This window comes from Hippocampus comes, unplaced genomic scaffold, assembly GCF_001891065.2.
Source record: "Hippocampus comes isolate QL1 unplaced genomic scaffold, H_comes_QL1_v1.1 scaffold132, whole genome shotgun sequence".
Taxonomy (NCBI): domain Eukaryota; kingdom Metazoa; phylum Chordata; class Actinopteri; order Syngnathiformes; family Syngnathidae; genus Hippocampus; species Hippocampus comes.
In genome coordinates this window covers 3,301,752-3,313,377 of record NW_017805467.1, presented here as the reverse complement: position 1 = coordinate 3,313,377, position 11,626 = coordinate 3,301,752, and the positions used below count along the sequence as shown (strand labels likewise).

At 43.0% G+C, this 11,626-nt stretch overlaps 1 protein-coding gene across 3 annotated transcripts in view; it reads left to right on the top strand.

Annotated features, from left to right (window-relative positions):
- The window catches only part of dennd1b (DENN/MADD domain containing 1B), a 135,588-nt gene that overhangs the window by 32,035 nt on the left and 91,927 nt on the right, over positions 1–11,626 (top strand). The gene's annotated exons all lie outside the window — the stretch shown is intronic.

Here is an 11,626-nt window from a genome sequence, read left to right as displayed (position 1 = left end):
TATATATATATATATATATATATATATCCATCTTCCATCCATCCATTTTCTGATCCGCTCACAAGCGTCGCGGGTCGTGCTGGAGCCTATCCAAAGCTGTCTTTGCAGGGGGACACCCTGATCTGGTTGCCAGCCAATCGCAGGGGACACATAGACGAACAACCATCCGCGCTCACACTCACACCTATGCACACATTAGTTTTGGGTGTCGCAACTTTTTTTGAGCAAAGATCTACTCTTGGATCAACCAACCCCCCACGATCGACCCGATACCACACCCGAGCGCATACACACTACGCACGCACTTACACACGCATGCCATGATGAGGAACAGCCATAACGACCCCTAAGATGAATGAAACTGAAAACTAAATTAGACACAAGAATTGAGTGGGTTTGTTAAAAGGAAATCACTGCCTACCTTTGTCGAGACCTTACGCGAAGGCATGGGGCGCACCTTTGCAGCGTGTTTACGATCGTAGCTCACATGGACCATTTTAAAATGCTTATCTTGGCCCTCCAGATTCCCATTCTTCCCATTCACAAAAAATGATAACTCACACCCTCACTTTGACCATTTTGCTTCCTGAAGACATCTAAAGTTATATTCACACCTGCACTGTTTGGTCCACTTTCAACATACCAGGGTTTGTTTTCCATGTTGGTCCGGACCTGTCAGACAGGTGTGAATACACACAAACAAATCCTGGTGTGCATCAAAGTTGTCTCAGTGCGCTTCCAAATGGACTTTGTGCAGTTCGCTACAGCTCTGAAAACAAATCCGCACCAAATGCAGGATACCAGCGACTTTTTGGGCTTACTGTGGCCCGGCCTCCTTGGAAATATTAGCCTGTAGTGAACATTGATCTTATATGATCATTCTTCTTTTGTATAACCGTGCCGCTGCCAGCATGTTGTCAGTGGAAGCACGCTGGCCACACACTCCTGCGGGTCACTGCACGCATTCGCCGACGTTGTTCCAAAATGCAGAAACGTTGAATCGTAAGGCCTGCCTTGAATGAGCTGGTCTTGACACTCCAAATTATATTGCAGCCCTAATAGCAGAACAAATATGCAAAGCAAGAATGCAGCACATAGGAATAGCACGTTTTCCTCAATTTACGGGTTTGCGCTTTGCTCTCGTCATTTCTGTCCAAGGGGCCCCCGGATCGTCACATGTGCCATGTGTTTACAGAATATACTTCACTTATAAAAAGTACAGTGTCAATACAAAAAAAAAAAAAAAAGGTCCGCTTTTCCTCCGGACCAAACGAGCGGACCTAAGGACTTTTCTGGTGTGACTACACTCTGTCAAACTGCAAAACAACTATTTTACTCCATAACGGAGAAAACCCATGACACGCTTTTGTAACACTGCTGCTTATTTTTATTCAAACTTTTTTGTTTTACAGAACTTTAAGCAGAATTTTTGATTCATCAGCACCATTCCAAATGAAATTTGAAGTGCAACTTTGTGCAAAAGTTTGAATGCAAGTTTGAAGCACGAAGCCTGTGCCTCAGTGACAGCAAAAATTGGGTTGTGATATGTTCCCTGACTTAAAGGCTTGCTCATCTTGACTTGGCTCCTAATGGAATGTCACTCAAAGGTATAATGAAGCATTTTCATGATCATGAGTCCAAAAAGATTGGATGAACAATTTAATAAGACTTGTCCAGGAGGTCTGATATACCGATTGGGCATACTGGGTTGAATCAGCATATTGCCAATAGAAAAGCAGTTGAAACCAAGCAAGACAGAAAGCAACTCGGTGTGCCAGTTTGAGTCTTGACGTGTGTCCAGACCTCATCCTCTTTTTCAACATGTCTCTTTTACTTTGCTGCCACCCACCACAACCTTGCTTTTCTTTCATTCTGTTGTTGACCAGATCGTTTGTGTGGATAAGATGGCCCTTAAGATGGCTAGTTAGCGTGCTGTGTACAGAGGGATTGGCCCTTTCCCCTGTATACATAAAAGCTGTATTCACTGGCCTCATTACCAGGATTAAGGCTCTTTTCCTCCTTTGTGGGGCTAGAGGCTGGAGTCCTCTGTAGCCAGACTTTGTCTCTTTTTGTGGCCTGTGCTGGCCAGCATATGGCAGCAGCAGCCAACAGTCTCTGCAGAGGGACTCAGAGCTCAGAGCAAGGCCTCCTTTTGTTTCGGCCGTTATTGTTGCTCAGCGCAATGACATTTGTAGGCCGTAGGATCGGGGTGGAGGGGTTAGTCTACCCCAAGGGAGAGGCAAGAGATGGAGAAAGAGATGGAGAGCGGTGCAAGGGAGGGGGCGAGGCAAAGACATGCAGACAGACAGGAGTGTGGATTATGGAAATATGGATTGATTTTTTTTTCCTGCTCTGTAGTAGAATAGAAAGCTCAAAGGAGAACAGACTGCAGGCTGGCTGGCACTCTGGGGTGTGCTGGGGAAACCTGACGTGAGAGGCACTTGCTCCCTCTTTCTCTTGCTCGCTATCCTTTTTCGTTTCCCCTCCTGCTCTCCTATCCCTCCCTGAGCTCCTAAGTCTCTTGATGTCTTGGTCATCTGCGGATGCTACTTGGTTATAGAGAGAGGAATGGGGATGTGAAAAGGAAAAAGGAGGAAAGGTATCTTTAAAATATATTTGAATCGGATTCGCAAGAGTTTTTCCCCCTTTTTTTCCCCAAATGAAGCAGACAGATGGAAATTCAACCATTGACTCTCAGATGTTATCCCAAAGTTGGGGTGGGGGTGTGATCTGCAGACTGAAGATGCACTTGCAGTCAAAGTAGCGCACATTCAGGAAAGCTAATTGTGGGTTTCCACAGTGTGGGGTGATGTCTCGAAGTCCCATTTATCAGTTCAGAAAAGAGAATGGTATTACTCAAAAGTTATTTTAAGAGCTGAACTGTGGTTGAGAAATATGGCTTTAAAATTTAACAATTTCTTCCCCCCGCAGTAGTCTGATTTGCAGAGTTTAATCATTTTTCCCCCTTTACACTTATAGAAAAAGTACTTGACAATGACGTTATTCAAAGCAAGTTTTGCTTTTTGTTGTCCCCCTTCTTTGATTTACTTCATCTGTCCTGATACCAAAAAACTGAAACACCTTGTATGTCTGGATGTGTGTATGGATGTGTGTACGTGTGTACAGTGCCGCGAAAAAGTATTCCCACCCGATTTCTTTGCACTTTGCATATTTATCACACACAAAGGTTTCACTTCATAAAACCAATTTTAATATCACACAGAGACTACCCAAGTAATACAAAATGCAGTTTCTAAATGACAATTTAATTTATTAATGTACAAAAAAAAAATAAAAATCCAAACCCGTCTGTCCTTTTGTGAAAAAGTAATGGCCCCCTGAACCTAATAATGGGTTGTGCCACCCTTGGCAAGACTAACTGAAATCAAGCGTTTGTGATACTGTAATTGGTGAGTCTTTCACATTGCTGTGGAGGAATTTTGGCCCACTCTTCTTCTTCGCAGAATTGCTTCAGCTCTGCCACATTTGGAGGGTTTTCTAGCATGAACTGTCTGTTCAATGTAACACAGCAGGAAAGTCCCTCGATTAACTACAGCAATAGCAGGAAGTTACACCATCTGATTTAATATGAAATAGGTAACCTTGATGCAATAATATTCCACAGGGAGTTTGTGCGGACTCATTGTGGTTGACAGTCAAGGCATGGTTGAAAACAGGGAAAAAGATGACGCTTCAGGATATACGTCACCTCTGTAAGACCAATGGATTTTCACAAGGACAAAGCGGACTTTCACCCCATCTTCAAAAAAAGGGGGCGGCGGCAGACAAGGAGCGATGTTTTGTCAAGCTTTAATGACATGCAGAAAATTCAAGATACTGTTATTTCTAATTTCTCATTATTTCAGTTTTTCTAATGCCATAACAGTTAAGTAAATTGAGATGAAATATGAAACGGACAAGAGAATTTAAAACCTCTTTGTCAGGCATAAACAGAACAGTGTATCTGCATGTATTTGTGTACTTGTAGGCGTACAATGTCAATGTGTCACAGGTTTTCGTCTTTCTCCTTCACTGCACCCTGACAGCAGTGTCAAACAAGGCCTCATATGATCTGTGTATGCCTTTGAGAATATGTGTGTGTTTCTACGTCTGGTTTGATAAGGTTTTTATTCTTCTTTCTAACCCTTATCACCCCCGTGTTCCAGGGTCTTGTCTAATGGACAGTCTTGCCCCACTAAGTTGGCCTTTGGCTCCGGCACTGAGCTGGATGCCTAACTAGGACCCTTCGTTGCTCATGGGTCCTGATAGCGCTGACCTCCGGACTTGCTTCTTGGGAGATGAACCATGGTAGAGAGTATAGAAAGCCGGAATATGTTTTTACCATACAGTGAACTGTCCTTTCCAAATCATTTGCAGTGTCCAATGACTGGAAAGTCCAGTCAGGAGCAGTTGAGCTACTTACGTGAATAGTTGTGATTACAGCTCCAGATGAAGCCATTGAAGCTGACTCGCAGACAGGATACTGGCACTATTGCCCTTCTGATGCCAAGAAGGATTTTATAAAAAAAGATTTTGTTTCACATTATTCTTGCTCTCTTTGTCAAAAAGTCACAATTTTACAAAACATGGCCATGATTTGCAGTTAATTGGAAAGTTACTCTGCCGAATGACATTCAACTTAGACTTGGTAGAGAATGGAGTTTGGGCTATGGAGCTGTGGGCCATGTGTGTGTCTGACGCCATGTGTGTGCAGACCCACATCAGGGCTGATACAGTCCAGCTAAGCCCAGTGGGAGGTAATAGCTTAAAGAAGGAAATTCTCCCCGGCCGCTTGGTACGTGTCGACGCACGCACACACAGAAGCGTGCGCTCACTCACATGCACACGCATGTGCGCACACACACGCTCCTGCTCTCTATCTCCTTTCGCTCTTCTCCCGGCACTTCATTAATGAAGCCGGCGCTTGTATGTTTGGGCATATGCATTGCTCTTGGCCCAACACTTCTAAGTGTATGTGAATGTGTGTGCACGCGAGTGTGTTAGGGAGTGAGATATCTCCCCCTATCATTTGGTAATATATTCAGAAGAAGATCTCGGCAGAGGCATAATATTGCTGCTCTCCTCTGTCTGAGCCATCTGTGATGCGTATAAAGGACATCAGCAGGACAGGGTATTAGCACTGAAATAATGCACACTGTTGTTGTTGTGTTTTTATTCTCAAAGCTGCTTGCCCCCTCACCCCACAACATAAATCCATAAATTTGGGAAGTTTGAGATTAAATGAGTGCGATGCAATGGCTGCCTTCTCTATTACTCGAGTGGAAATGTGTTATATGAGTACCGTATTTTCCCGACCATACGGCGCACCATATGAAAAGGCTTAGTGTCAGTTACGGGTGCTATATCTGTATTCAAAACATACACAAGGCGCATTGTATTATTGGATGCTGGCATGGTTAAACATACTCTAGACTAAAAAATACAGTGGCACGCATGCACGCTTGCGTATGTTTTTAAAAAGGCAGCGGAAGCAAAATTGAGTTTCGTTGTGCTTTATTGAAGCATTTAACAATGTACTCGTAATTTTTTGATCAATCCACAAATCTATCAAAGTCGTCCTCATCTTCCATACCTGAAATGAACAGCTGAGCAAGTTCTCCACTGATCACGCCAGGTTCCCTCGCGTCATTGTCAGTGTCAGTCTCGTTGCTGTGCTGCTCCTCACAAGTGATGCCGGCTTTTGCGACCCCGCAGCTCGTGATCGACTGGTAAATTGAGAGCTTCGCCTTCCAGTTCAGCTCCCTCTTCACTACGACGGACCGATACCGAGTTTCCGTCACTCCAGATGTTGCACCAATTCACCTGTCGATCCCCCCTGCTCCATTCTCCTCTCACTCACAAACAAGACCCTCAGATACTTAAACTCCTCCACTTGTGGAGGATCTCATCCTCAACCTGGGAGGACACTCCACCTTTTTCCGACTGAGGACTGTGGTCTCAGATTTGGAGGTGCTGATTTTCCTCCCATCCGCTTCATACACTGCTGCAAGAACTGCCGGAAGAAGCCAACAGTACCATATCATCTGCAACAAGCAGCGATGTAATAATGAGACCATCAACTGGGACGCCCTCAACATCCCGACTGCACCTAGAAATTCTCTCCATAAAAGTTATGAACGGAATCGATGACAAAAGGCGTGATCCAACCCTCACTGGAAACAAATCCGACTTAATGCTGGCAATGCGGACCACACTCTGACACTGGTCATAAGAGATTGAACTGCCCATAATAGGGTGTTTTAGACCCCATACTCCCGGACCACACTCTACAAGATTCCCCGAAGTACATGATGGAATGCCTTCTACAAGTCCACAAAGCACATGTAGACTTGTTGAGTGAGCTCCCATGTACCCTCGAGTACCTTGGTAAGGGTGTAGAGCTGGTCCACGGCCAGGAGGAAAAACCACATTGCTACGGCTGAATCTGACAATCAGTTTCCTAACGGGCTCCCCTCTCCGGTTTTCGCCCAAAAATTTCGAGTTTTTTATGCCTCGGATGACGAACAAATTTCGGTTCTCAAACAAACTGAGCGCACTTGAATGCACCATTTGACTCCTCTCGCCTTCCTTACACGAGGAAGTGACGCTTCCTCGTGTTGCTTTCCATTGTGAGCAGACGTGTTCAGTAAACATTTTTATTTTAAAAAGAGCGTGGTTTCGGTTTTCGAACAATTTCGATTTTCGAACAGCCTTCTGGAATGGATTATGGACGAAAACCGAGGTTTGACTGTAGTCAGAAAAAAGACATGTTAGGTAGATGGGAAAAAATCCGGATGCATTGAGATGAATGGTAATCAAAAGTAAATGAAGCCCTGAATGGTAATATTTTTTTTCATCATTTGATGCTTTGTTAAACAAACAACCAGTTGGCTTGGGTGAGTTATTCTGGGTTGTGAAATAATTCCTCTATTGTGAAAGGTCCAGAAGTATGGATTGGAAATTGATTTTGCAGCCATAGGTCTCTCTCTATAGGATGCACACGTACAGCTGACAAGTGTTGGCAAAGTGTTTGAAGAGGCCAGAAGATCAATCTGCCACCTTCAACGCCTCCCGAATAAGGAGGTGGCAAACATGGGATGCTGTTAACCAAAACAACTTTAGTCACCACAGACTCCCTGCACACGAGGGGTCACTGATGGAGGGATTTCATCAATTCTAGGAAGACAAAATGCTCTCTTCGTCCATTTCCCTCCCAGAGCAGCTTGGTTGGAATGAGCGAGAATGTGAAAATGTAACACCCCCGCCTCGTGTCAATTTGAAAGTGCACCACATCGACTCATGCTCATGCACCCTTCCATCTTTCTTCCATCTCCCCCTACACCTTCCTCCCCCCAGCTCAAGCAGCTCTGTTGCTTTGGTCCAGCTCTGAAGGCCGTTCTTATTACCGGCATATAGTGCAGGTCAGAATGGCAAGCCAGCAGCATAATATTAAAGCCTAATGAAAGGAATCTCTGCAGGGCCTGTGGTCTACAGCGGCCAGTGGAGGCTGTGCCTCTTTGCCCATTGTTCTTCTTCTCCTTTCCTTTTATTCTGCATTCTTTACTATATCCACTATCTGTGCTTGCCACTGTTAGGCTTTGTCTTGTTCCGTCTTCCATACATTTAAGCTTCAATCTGGTTTTATTTAATCATTATTAAGGCTGCAAGAAAATGTTTATAATCGGGAGTGCAAGTACAGGGCGTCCTCAGTCTACGATGGCGTTCCGTTCCAACAAAGGTGACATCACTCAAAATTCTGCTGTCGTCGATTTGTGAAGTTGTAATCAGAGTCAAAATATGTGTTTGAAGAACACTTCTGGGGCATAATTGAAAACAGTCAGTAGTGTATGCCTGTAACGGAGTGTGCCTCCTCCAGCTGCAAGAACATATTCTTCAGTGTCGCATGGCGGACTGATTAGCCTCAGTGAGTAGCTCCAAGGTGCACATGCACTGTCAAAAAGGAACAATATCTATTTGTCATTACACACACTCCTGGAAAAATAAATTGCTGAAAAGGGTGTCACACTTCACTTAACATTCACTTGATATTTGATAGTTAGTTATTTGGGACCCAACAGTCACCGCACGGCAAGGGATAGTTCGGAGGTGAGGTGCAGGGGATAACTCTGTGCTATGGAGGCGTCATACATAAGGTTGCAAAAGCTTTTATTTGCAATGCAAATATATACAGTATTTATCATGTTACATTCATACAAAGTATTTTCTTGCAAAGTTTTACCAGTGGCCGGCACTGTACGGTCAACAATTAGCATTCGCATTCAATATGGTGACGTTTGACTAGTCTGATTTGTACGTTTTTCTCCTTCACCATCACGTTTAATTGGTCAAATTATGTTGTCTTTCATCTTCGTTCAGCCCCTTTTTTGTGTAGACATTTTTACACATTTATTTTTTTGGCAGTGTGATGGCAATTGTATCAAAGGTTCAGATTTTCTTTAACTTGTCTGCCCTCAACCCCCTTAAGTTGTTGTTGTTAACCTTGAGACTTTGATCCTGAAATTCTCAGTTAGATTCTTACTTTTTTTGTGGGGGGGGGGATCACATTTTCTTTTTTCATACATACAGTGCAGTGATGAAAGTCCTCCGGATTTTCTCGGAATTCTGGATTTTCAGATTTTCATGAAAATTCCTCCGGAAAATTCAGGAAAAATTATTAAAAAATATTAGTTGACAACATTGAACGAACACGCGTTTCAGTTCGTTGTTTTGCTTTCATGAGCGTAGCCATGTTCAGGCACTAACACTAGGAACAGTAACACCCCTCCCCTCGCATTCTCATGGCCTCGCCATATCTCGGAGATTTCGAAATTTCGGCGAGAACGGAAGCCACCACAACGGGTGCACGTGTACACACAAAAGGCAGATTAATCGTTGAATGTCGAGTATTTGAATAGCATTTTGTGTAAACTAATTCATGCGTGATCGGCCCCAGCGCAATGATCAAACAGGTAGACAGGCAATCTGACATACGTGCAATAGACGCGAGTGTTAACAACACGTTCAAATGGACATGGCTTGAGGAAAAGGACTTGAACGGAGATGTTTTATTAGAAAAGTCGACAAACCTGGTAAACGTGCAGGTTGATCAAGATATTAGTTATCACCTTCGTTTGTCCTAAATCAAGGTCGTCAGCTTGGAAAAATAACACAGCAAGAGATGATTTATCGTTATCATCTTTGTGTGTCTTTCGACAGCCCTCACTGACACCATCACATATTCCACAGGAAGTGTGTTTGCAATCACTCCTTTGTAATGGGTGCTGACAAAGCCAATATTGAATCGAAAATAAAAAGCTTCCAGCTGGATTTAGGAGAGCAAGCAGAGGTGTCAAACATACGGATCCGGCCCGCCTGAGGGTTCGGTACAGCCTCAGGGATAAATCTGCATTATATATATATGTATTTGTATTTTTAGAAAAGTCCACTTTCATCTCTGACAGTGGAACACACAGTGAAAAAGACAGCACAGAACAACCACATGATAAACTTGTGCTCCGAAAACACAACCTCTGAAACAGTTTAATTATGATTGAATTTTTACAAGTTAAATCGTCAGCAAACTACAACGGGAACGTGTTTATTGGAATTTTTGGTATTTAATTTGCATCCCTTGAAAACTGGTTGTGGACCTACCAGATATTTATTTGGAAACTGGCTATGAAACTGTGTGTGTGTGTGTGTGTGTGTGTGTGTGTATTTCAAGTGCATTGTTCATTCCACATGAGAATATAAAACAGGGCCATATAATTGGGCTAATATTTTTCTTACAGCTCTAGTCAGCTATGGCACACAGTGTGCATCAGTGAGCCAGTGTTCCAGTGTGCTCTGGTGTATCGTTTTCACTTCACTCCAGAAATGGAATGTCATTCCGTTATGCATTGATTGCACTCATGATGAAGGCATATTGAGCAGAAGGGAGGCTTTTACGGCAATAATCAAATATTACTTTGGTTCCCAACACACTGCCAACAACAGACATAAATAGCCTTCATGGCAAAGCCTCCATGAATTAAAAAGGCAGTCAACTCCCAGAGTGGTAAAGGTCACACACTGGACGGAATTAGCTGTTTATTATTTATTTTTTTAAAACTGTTTTTCCAATGTTAACACTCAGCTCTGCTCCGCCATGTAAAGCTTGGAGGTCATACATACTCCGACTTAATGCGGTTTTTGCTCAGCTCGTGAGGCTCGCGGAGTCATTTATTTTGTCAACCGCCAATCAATCAAGTCGAGTAAACTAATACATTTTCATAAATTGCTTTCCTCAAATAAGAAGGGAAAAAAAAAGACTACAAACGGCATATAGTTTCATTAATTTAAAAAAATAATAAACAGCCATTGTGCAATACATTTACAGGCAAAATTATGCATATGGGTGAGAATGGGAGTATGAACGGTTGTTGATACGTTCCCTCTGACTGGCTAGCCACCTCTTCCCCAATGTCATCTGGGATCGACTCAGCCATGGCACGAACAAATGGATGGAAGCCAACCTATCAAAACTAGTCTGTCCACACCAATGACGTGTGCTGCTGAGAACAGGAAAAGTATTTGATGAGTCTTCTGTTGACTTGTCTTTGGTGCCAAGAGATGTCACTCACCACATATTTGAACACGCAGCTTGGTTACTCTGTAACATGCTTATGGGCTCGGCAACAAAGCACTTACACATACGAAATCAACGCTCCCATAAAAATCAATCCAGACGCTTCTCACAGAGAGGTCGCCAACCTTTTTGAAACTGACAGCTCCAGTCTGGATACTAATTGATGGAGAGGGCTACCAGTTTCTTCCACACTTCTAAAACAACACATTTTTTTTCAAATTAACTTTTAATGCGATGTATTTCTGAAAATTGTCTTTTACAATGCAAACGAATTGGATAAATATGGAAGATCTGAGTCGAATGTAGTCAAAGAATGAACGTGATGGCGGGGCAGTGCACAACTCACTGAGCCATGCCTGTCTTTCAAAGTCCTTGAAATGAAACACCGTACAGCGCGGTGCGGGGGCATATTGCGCAGGCGAAGTGAAAGCTTGTCTCCTTTTATTTCACCAGCAATACCTGCACACACTCTCTATTCGACACTCTCCTCTTTGAGGAGAGAAGAAGAAGAAGCCTCGCTAAAAGCTTCATCTTAAAGACTTTTTCAACTCTTTCTTTTTTTTTTTTCTTACAGATCTTTTTCACACTGTGATGTTTTCGGACATATCCTGGATTGGACGGTACTGGGCAAGAAGGTTCATAAATGAAAGTCTAGTTTTATGTAACGAATATGGACAGCTAGACAGCTAGATTGTGACTCGAGCGGAAATTGACATTGCACCGTTATGACTCACCATGGTTGTATTAACTACATTGAAGGGGAGCGACTGCGCATGTCAAATGTTCTTTTTCGATGGGTTAAGATTTGTGTGCCCAATGCGTCACTTATCAGATGACACATATGAGCGAAACTTTTCTCATCATTAACTCTTAAGTAGTTATCCCGCTCATTTAAAAATAGAACGGCCTTTACACACGTTTTCAAACATTTTTGGTTTTATTAATGTTTTATATATATATTTTTTCCTTTCAAGTAAAGTAATATGCTGACCACTGACC